Source organism: Thalassophryne amazonica, chromosome 6, assembly GCF_902500255.1.
Source record: "Thalassophryne amazonica chromosome 6, fThaAma1.1, whole genome shotgun sequence".
Classification (NCBI taxonomy): domain Eukaryota; kingdom Metazoa; phylum Chordata; class Actinopteri; order Batrachoidiformes; family Batrachoididae; genus Thalassophryne; species Thalassophryne amazonica.
In genome coordinates, this window is record NC_047108.1 from 43,324 (window position 1) to 52,824 (window position 9,501).

Here is a 9,501-nt window from a genome sequence, read left to right on the forward strand (position 1 = left end):
AAAAATTACTCATAACCATCCCAAAGACGTATCGTTATCTTTGGCTGCTTTCAGTGATGCCGGTATTTGGTTAGACTCTTTCTCTCCGATTGTTCTGTCTGAGTTATTTTCATTAGTTACTTCATCCAAACCATCAACATGTTTATTAGACCCCATTCCTACCAGGCTGCTCAAGGAAGCCCTACCATTATTTAATGCTTCGATCTTAAATATGATCAATCTATCTTTGTTAGTTGGCTATGTACCACAGGCTTTTAAGGTGGCAGTAATTAAACCATTACTTAAAAAGCCATCACTTGACCCAGCTATCTTAGCTAATTATAGGCCAATCTCCAACCTTCCTTTTCTCTCAAAAAAAAAAAAAAAATTCTTGAAAGGGTAGTTGTAAAACAGCTAACTGATCATCTGCAGAGGAATGGTCTATTTGAAGAGTTTCAGTCAGGTTTTAGAATTCATCATAGTACAGAAACAGCATTAGTGAAGGTTACAAATGATCTTCTTATGGCCTCGGACAGTGGACTCGTCTCTGTGCTTGTTCTGTTGGACCTCAGTGCTGCTTTTGATACTGTTGACCATTTTATTACAGAGATTAGAGCATGCCATAGGTATTAAAGGCACTGCGCTGCGGTGGCTTGAATCATATTTGTCTAATAGATTACAATTTGTTCATGTAAATGGGGAATCTTCTTCACAGACTAAAGTTAATTATGGAGTTCCACAAGGTTCTGTGCTAGGACCAATTTTATTCACTTTATACATGCTTCCCTTAGGCAGTATTATTAGACGGTATTGCTTAAATTTTCATTGTTACGCAGATGATACCCAGCTTTATCTATCCATGAAGCCAGAGGACACACACCAATTAGCTAAACTGCAGGATTGTCTTACAGACATAAAGACATGGATGACCTCTAATTTCCTGCTTTTAAACTCAGATAAAACTGAAGTTATTGTACTTGGCCCCACAAATCTTAGAAACATGGTGTCTAACCAGATCCTTACTCTGGATGGCATTACCCTGACCTCTAGTAATACTGTGAGAAATCTTGGAGTCATTTTTGATCAGGATATGTCATTCAAAGCGCATATTAAACAAATATGTAGGACTGCTTTTTTGCATTTACGCAATATCTCTAAAATCAGAAAGGTCTTGTCTCAGAGTGATGCTGAAAAACTAATTCATGCATTTATTTCCTCTAGGCTGGACTATTGTAATTCATTATTATCAGGTTGTCCTAAAAGTTCCCTAAAAAGCCTTCAGTTAATTCAAAATGCTGCAGCTAGAGTACTGACGGGGACTAGAAGGAGAGAGCATATCTCACCCATATTGGCCTCTCTTCATTGGCTTCCTGTTAATTCTAGAATAGAATTTAAAATTCTTCTTCTTACTTACAAGGTTTTGAATAATCAGGTCCCATCTTATCTTAGGGACCTCGTAGTACCATATCACCCCAATAGAGCGCTTCGCTCTCAGACTGCAGGCTTACTTGTAGTTCCTAGGGTTTGTATGAGTAGAATGGGAGGCAGAGCCTTCAGCTTTCAGGCTCCTCTCCTGTGGAACCAGCTCCCAATTCAGATCAGGGAGACAGACACCCTCTCTACTTTTAAGATTAGGCTTAAAACTTTCCTTTTTGCTAAAGCTTATAGTTAGGGCTGGATCAGGTGACCCTGAACCATCCCTTAGTTATGCTGCTATAGACGTAGACTGCTGGGGGGTTCCCATGATGCACTGTTTCTTTCTCTTTTTGCTCTGTATGCACCACTCTGCATTTAATCATTAGTGATCGATCTCTGCTCCCCTCCACAGCATGTCTTTTTCCTGGTTCTCTCCCTCAGCCCCAACCAGTCCCAGCAGAAGACTGCCCCTCCCTGAGCCTGGTTCTGCTGGAGGTTTCTTCCTGTTAAAAGGGAGTTTTTCCTTCCCACTGTAGTCAAGTGCTTGCTCACAGGGGGTCGTTTTGGTTTTACATAATTATTGTATGGCCTTGCCTTACAATATAAAGCGCCTTGGGGCAACTGTTTGTTGTGATTTGGCGCTATATAAAAAAATTGATTGATTGATTGATTGATTGAACCACCCCATTGACAGTGGCCATTCTGACGAAGGGTGGAAGATCTTGGGTATTTTTGGCCATGTTTAGCTCCTGGTTTCGTCTAGTTAGGAGTTGGCTTCAGCTGCTCCACTCCTTGGATTCCCTTCTTCTTCAACTCTACTGTGTTACTGTCCAGTATCTTCACTACTGTATCTGTGGTCTCATACTTAGGTTTAACAGCAGTGTTGGTTGGGTGATCTCGTGCTCTCACCCACACCTTCTGTCCAACCTTAAATGGGATCTTTGGTTCTGGTTCTCTGTCCCTTTCAGTCTGACTCCACCCCACTTCCGGTGTCGAAAATGGGCGTTGGTTCAATTCTTGCGAAGGGGTGGGCCTGCCGGCACGATGGCGGTCATTCAGGGCCTGTCCAATTTCCAGGGCCTTAGTACTCCATTCCTTCGTGTTAGCATTTTTTCCAATCCAGTTTTTCACCAGTCCAATAGCCCTTTCCACAACTCCATTTGCTTGAGGAGTGTATGGGGACGAGTAAATTCTCATTACTCCATTTTTCTGGCACCACTGGTCGACCTGAGCATTACGGAAATGTGTCCCATTTTCCGTTCTCAGCTCCTTAGGTATCCCCAGATTTGAACACTCTTGATCCAACATGCTGATCACACTGCTGCCGTTGGCTTTTCTCACAGGCTTAACAGTCACATAGCCTGACATAGAGTCCACAAGCACCAACAGATACTTTTCTCCTTTCTTACCGGTCACCCCCATGGGCCCGGCAATATCCATGCATACTGATCCCCATGAACAGTACTCTTTATGGTGAAACCATCCACCCTTTGTCCTCGTTGTCCTGCATTGTATCGACCACATACCTCACAGCCTTTGAGGACTCGGCAGACTTGGTTTCTCGGAATCCAAAGTTGCAGCTTCTCCAGCTCCTTCCGTGTGGGAATGGTGCCTGCATGGCCAAGCGCTTCATGTACGGCCAGCACCACTTCTTTCACGGACTCTTTTGGAACTACCCTTCCCTTGGGTGTCTGTTCCCACTTCTCGATCCTGACAACGACGACTTTTCTCAGCTGCACATAGTGGTCCACTTCTTCGTTCCCGCTCCAGTGTGCTCCTTCTTTTACATGGGCCTTCTGATGTACCACATCCAAGTCCATTGTTAGCCTCAACTCGGCTATTTTCCTCCACAAATCCATATGAGCTACAGGCTTCCCCTTAGCTCCCTCGAATCCATTTTCTTCCCAAATGGATAAGTCCTCTTTCAGGGCTTGTGCGCAGTAATGACTGTCTGTAACCACTTTAGCCCTTTTTACTTTCCTCTTGTTTAACTCCAAGAGTCCTTCCAGTATTGCTGTAACTTCTCCAGCTTGGGCACTCCCTGGCGTTTGACCTTTTTGACAATATTTCTCCTTATCTTGATACTTCAGAATATAGCCCCAATAAGCTATATTGTCTGTACCCTTCTTTGATCCATCAGTGTACATAGTCCAGTCTTTAGGCTCCATAGGGAGTTGCCTGTCCTTCGGTAACTTTTTTGTCGCCGACTGTTTTGGACCAATTTCCAGCTCAGGGTCTAGCAGGATGTCCTCCCACCTTCCCCATCTGGCATTTGTGGCTTTAGTACTCTCAATAGTTCCTTTTCTTAGGAACCGGTGGACTTGGATTTGAGTGATAACTTTTATTCCCTGACCTTGTGCAAGTTCTTTTAACGCACTCCAATATCTAGCCAGGACTGCCAGTTCTTCTTCTTCCGGTGGATATTTTCTCTCAATCGAAGACAGAGTATAGCTCCACAATGTTACCATACCCCCTCCTTCGTTGCTCACTTTTACCACCGAATCCTCTTCTTCACAGCTTATTTCAGCTAGCAGACGAGTAGTCAGACTACGTGGCTCCAGCCTAACTGCGTCTTGAATGGCTTTCTTTAGCTTTTCCAAGCAATCCTGATTTGTAGCTGTCCAAATCCATTGCTTTTGCTCTTGTCCATTAGGTTTCTTCTTAAGACGAGCATAAAGGGGCTTTGCGTATCTCTGATAGTGTGGAACGTGATCTCTCACATAGTTACACAATCCCAATATTTTTTGTAGGTCATTCTCAGATTGAGGTGGTTTAATCTGACTCAGTTTTTCTCGGTATACTTCTGAGAGTCCCACGTCTGATGATACCTGGAATCCCAAATAGTTACCCCTGAATTGTCCAAACTGACATTTCTTCAGGTTGAGTTTTAATCCAGCTTCTGTGAGCTTCTGTATCACCTTTTGCAGCCGCATTAGGTGTTCATTTTCATCATCATCTGCGATAAACACATCATCGATGTAGACTGTTACTCCCAGATCTCTTAATATTTCCATTACTGCTGCTTGGAACACATTTGGTGAATTTCTGTATCCCTGTGGGAGTCGTTGCCACACATAACTTTTCCCCTTATGTGTGAATGCTGTTTTCCCTTGTGACTGTTTTGCTAATCGCTTGGAAAAAAAATCCATTTGCCAGATCAATGCATGATTTGTATCTCTTAATTTGGAGTATTTTCAGTGCTCCTTGGGGATTTATCAAACTCGCTCTATTGGCTATTGTTCATCGATTGAGAGCCTTGAAGTTGATTACTGGTCTCCAGCCTCCTCCTGCCGACTCTGGCTTCTTAACTGCTTGGATGGGGCTGTTAGCGATTGGATTCAATTCCACTCAAATGATCCCCAAAGCTTCCAATTCTTTCACTATTTTATCCATTTCCTCAACCGCTCCAGGGTTCAAGGGATATTGTCGCACTGGTGGATGTACTCCTCCTTCGATGACATGAATGTGTTTAGCCCCCAAATCTCCACAATCATTTTTAAATCGTGCTACTTTAGCTTTGGAGATAATTTCCCTCAATTTTTCTTTCCCTGCTTCAGAGAAATCACTTTCTTCAATCTTTTCTTCTGTGACAGCAGTTACATCCACTTCTTTGTACCAGCTTACCGGACTCTTTCCAATTGGAGTCATATCCATTCGTACAACTCTTTCTTGTAATTTTTTCACTCGTCGTCTTATTAGGGTTCGAAGTCTTTTGGGCCGATGCAATTCTCTCAAATCCTTGACTGTTATCAAATTAAAGGGGCCTTTTATCCAAACTACCCCTTTCCATATTCCAAATGGTCTTTTCTCCGTTGCCGCATTTGCATACTGGATCAATAGGTATCCTTTGGTCTTGAGGTTTCTGCGGGTCATGGACACCTCTGCTCCCGTGTCCACCAGGTACAGTTCTCCATCCACATCAGTGTAGATATTGTCCCCTTCCCAGTAGGCATGGTCTAGCATGACCCGCGCCTCCGAAGCCATTACTTCTTTTGCCCTCCAGCCGCCGCTGAGGCTTGGCGGACTTCCTGGAGGGCTTTCCTTTGTTCTGGAGTTAATTTGTCGTACTCCTCTTTAGGGAGATAGCCACCACTACGAGGTGCAGGTGTAGGTCGCGATTGTGGTGGTGGAGGTGGTGGACCTCTCGGCTGAGAGCTCCATTGTCCAACTGGAGGCCTTTGATTATTCCTCTGTGGTGTTTGATGTGACTGAGGAGGTGGTGGTTTAGGCACTGAATTTCTTTTCTCCACTCCCACCGGTTTTTGTCCTGATCTCGGTGTGCTCTCCTTCTTCCTCCTTTCCTCATAGAACTGCTGCTCCAAATCCCAGCTCTTTACCACCGCGTCCATTTGTGGGACTGTAGTGCCGTCTATGGGCATTTTCACAAACGTTATCTTCCCTCTTCTTCCTTTAGTGACCTCTCTCAGTGCCCTAACATAGCGTTGTGGCAAAATCGTCTGCTTTAGCCCATGCCAAACTTGAACCAATGTTTGACCTTTGTCTAGTCCAGCTTTAGCTCGAGCAATATGGGAATCTTCATCATTGGGATCTTCCAGCACTAACCTGGCATAATGGTTTCGTGCTGGCTCACCCCGACTGATGGGTTGACTGGTAACTTGGGCCAGCCACATAGATTTACCCTCTTCGCTGTTAGAAGCTCTGTCAATAAGGGGCCACACTTCTTTCAAATATTCCTTTAGGTCTTCATTTGGTTCTTTTTCTCTCACCAGCATCTTTAATTTCTTAAATTCACAGAATTCCCTGCCGTCTGCTTGAATTTCAGCTTGAATTGCTGGCAGACTTTGCTCTCTAGATCCAGCAGGAAAGTTCTGATTTGGGAGGCTCGCTTGTAATCCTGATGATGGTGGAATTGTTTCTCCCTCATCATCCAGATTTTCTTCATTGGTTTCTCTCAACACTTGCCGTGACCAGCGTAAAGCTGCTGTTTTTAGTTTTCTCAACATCACATCATGGGCAACGCCTAAATAGGCGACTCTGAAGTTATTTGTTAACTCTTTACAGGCCGTCAGTGTAGGGTAGAAGGGCCACATTAGTATATTAGCCCACTCTCCAACAGTAGCTGTTACCTCGAGAGTTTTCTTTTCATTTTGTCGCTCAATCCACTCTTCTGGGATGTCATACCCAGTTTGTCCAACTTCTGGAGCATAGGTTTGTCGCTTATCTCGGGTCTCCACTGGGTTGACCCTGACATCTCTTGCAATTCTCTCTGAGGCTACACGCACATTATACACCCCAACTTCTTTCTTTCGTCCTCTGTAGCGTCCAGTTCGTAGTTCTGGGCGTGAGACTTCTCTTTCCCCTACCACAGATAGCGGTTCATCCTCTTCTGAGTCTTGTGGATTGATCTCCTCTTCAGATTCTCTTCCCTGGTCCTCATCCATATCAGATTCATGGGGAGGACGTGGGTCTTGTGGTTGTGGGTCCCCGTTTTGTTCTGACTTTCGGGGTGACCCGGTTGCTTCAGTATTTCCGACTGGTAAAGGAATGAATATAGGATCCTCTTCTCCATTATCCGTTGGAGGAGCCTGGAAAGGCTCTCTCATCCGAGATTGGGGGCTTGTGGGGTGTATGATAGTCTGGAGCCCACTTGCAACTTGTTTTAATGTTGGTCGTGGGGTTTTAATCTTTAATTGCTGCACTCCTACAGCATGAACTGATCTTTTCTGACTTGTCGCCGTGGGGATGGGCTGCATCACTAACGGGGGACTAGTTGCCACTCCACTTGCTCCAACTGCACCCTTCTTTGGACCTGCTCTATTTGGTCCTAGGTTCACTGCTTCAAGTGCCCTTCTCACTCGATCTTGCTCCTGCTCATTGCTAGTGACCACCACTATTTCTCTCATTGATCCCATACTCCTGGGGTACGCATGTGTAGGTTCACGGCTGCCATGGCAACCTTTTCTGCCTCTTCCCATGTCATATGTCCAGATCGTAATCCGTCCACACATATCACTACCCGCTGATGCTGGTGTTCTTTGGCCAAATCAATAGCTGTTCCCAGAGTTTTCAACATTTTCTCCGTGTATTCGATTGAATTTTCTCTCCCTGGGTAGCTTTCAAAGGGCACATGTATGAGTGCATGATAATCCATTTGTGGTGCGCTTGTTATCACCATCGATTTTCCGTCCAGACTTCTCCCCTTTATGTTCTTAAGCTCTTCTTGGTATTCTTTGCCTGCCTGCTCCTTGAGCTTTGCTCGGAATTTTCGGTTGGCAATTTTCAGTCTGTGATTTGTGAAGACAATGAGACTATCTCCATCTATATCCCAAGGACTGCCAAAATAATGATATGCCCGTCTTCCATCTTGGGTCACCATTTTTTTTGGTTCCTTCGGGCATAGGGTTTAAGTCCTCCATGTAGTCAGATTCAATATATACATGGTGGGTTTTTGCTTTAGATTTTCTAAAGATTTCCTGCGAACGCCCTTCCTCTTTAATATGGTAACTCGGTCCGGCAACACATTCTTCAGTTTTAAGCTGTCCCAAGCTTCTGGGCCCACATTCCGGCGATTGATGAAATATCTGTCCAGACACTCCCTGAAGGCTTCTTCGTCTTTTTTCCTGCTCAACCAGACGTTCTGTCTGTTTTTTAACTGTTGAGGTTGTTCCTCTCACACTTCCCAAGGGCAAATTTTGCCACACTGGGTCAAAGCTTGTGTGGAACTGGTCCGGGCTTTTATATTCTTGACCATCTCCCCCAAGAGTAGGACCTCCCAGGGATATCAATTCATCTTCACTTCCCTCTGGCTTGTTTTCCTCATCACTTTGTTCGGGTTCGGCCTGGAAATCTATCTTGCCCTCGTCTTCATTGTCGAGGATCTGACTTCCACTCATATCTTCCATTATAGGATATTGTTCCTTAAGCATTCTTCCTAACCCCTTTAGCCGTTCTGCCATGGACTTAAACTCAGCATACACGGATGCTGATTTTGCTTTAACATCAACCAGGACCGTCTCTATTCCCAACAACCCAGCTGTCATTTTTACTACGGAGTCATAACTTTTCTCAGGACTTATTAAGGTGGTGATTTGTCCTCTTTTCCACTCTTCTCCAAGAAGTTTACACCACCACTCAAGCCACTCTCTGGTCCCCGTCTTGTCCTTTGGGACCGGTGGGCTCTCCAAAACGGCCAGGATCTGTCCCTCCTTATGCTTACCTGGATAATATATTCCTAATGTGTGTATAGTTCCTGCCATAGCTTCTTTGAAACTTTCCTCATCAGTTTCTACACTTTGATCTATGACATATTTTTGAACTGTTTCTGCCCAAGTATCATGTCCTCGTCCATACAATACCACTCTGTTTGGCCGAAAATCCACTTCTTTTTCTCCTTCATGTTCGGATTCAAGGTTTGCTTCGGGTCCTGGCTCTTCTTCAGCCATATTTTCACTACTTGTTCTTAATACTAACCTTACTGTTTCGTAATGATTGTCCTCCCTTTATTCTCTCAGTTGCTGAGATTGTCGATTCCACCACTGTTGTCTCCTTGACTTCAGCTATGGTCCTTGTCATCTCGAGTCATCTGCCTCTCAAAGCCTCTCTTGGCGCCTTGAGTCAGGGATGAGTGACAGACTACTTGGCTATTCAGCACTAATTCCAGATGTTAACTCCAAATCAGCTGCTCCTTTTCCTGTTTCTCCCCTCAGGAACCTCACGGGTTGATGATCCTATTCTCTCTTGTAGATCACCATTTTGCACGGTATTCTCTCATACCTGCTTTCTTGATGATCCGATCCAGCAGGCTCCCTCGCCTGCTTCCCTTCCTCGTCGTTTCGTGACGATCCAGCAGGCTATCCACGTCTGCTTCTCGTCCCAGTCCAGACGATCCAGCAGTGACACGTCTGCTTCTCGTCCTTGATCCCAGCTCCCTGGGATACTCACTCCTGTTGTCTTTACGTCGTCCTTCTGGTGGTTGCCTCCAAATTTTCACACCTTTGGAAAACAGATATGTTTCAAGCCGTTACTGGACCTATACAGGCCATCAGCCGACACTCTCCACAACACTGTCTCCTTTGGTGATCCACTCAGGGGCTTTCCACCTATCCAATGGCAAAGACTCTCCTTTGGCCAGGATTCTTCCTCGGA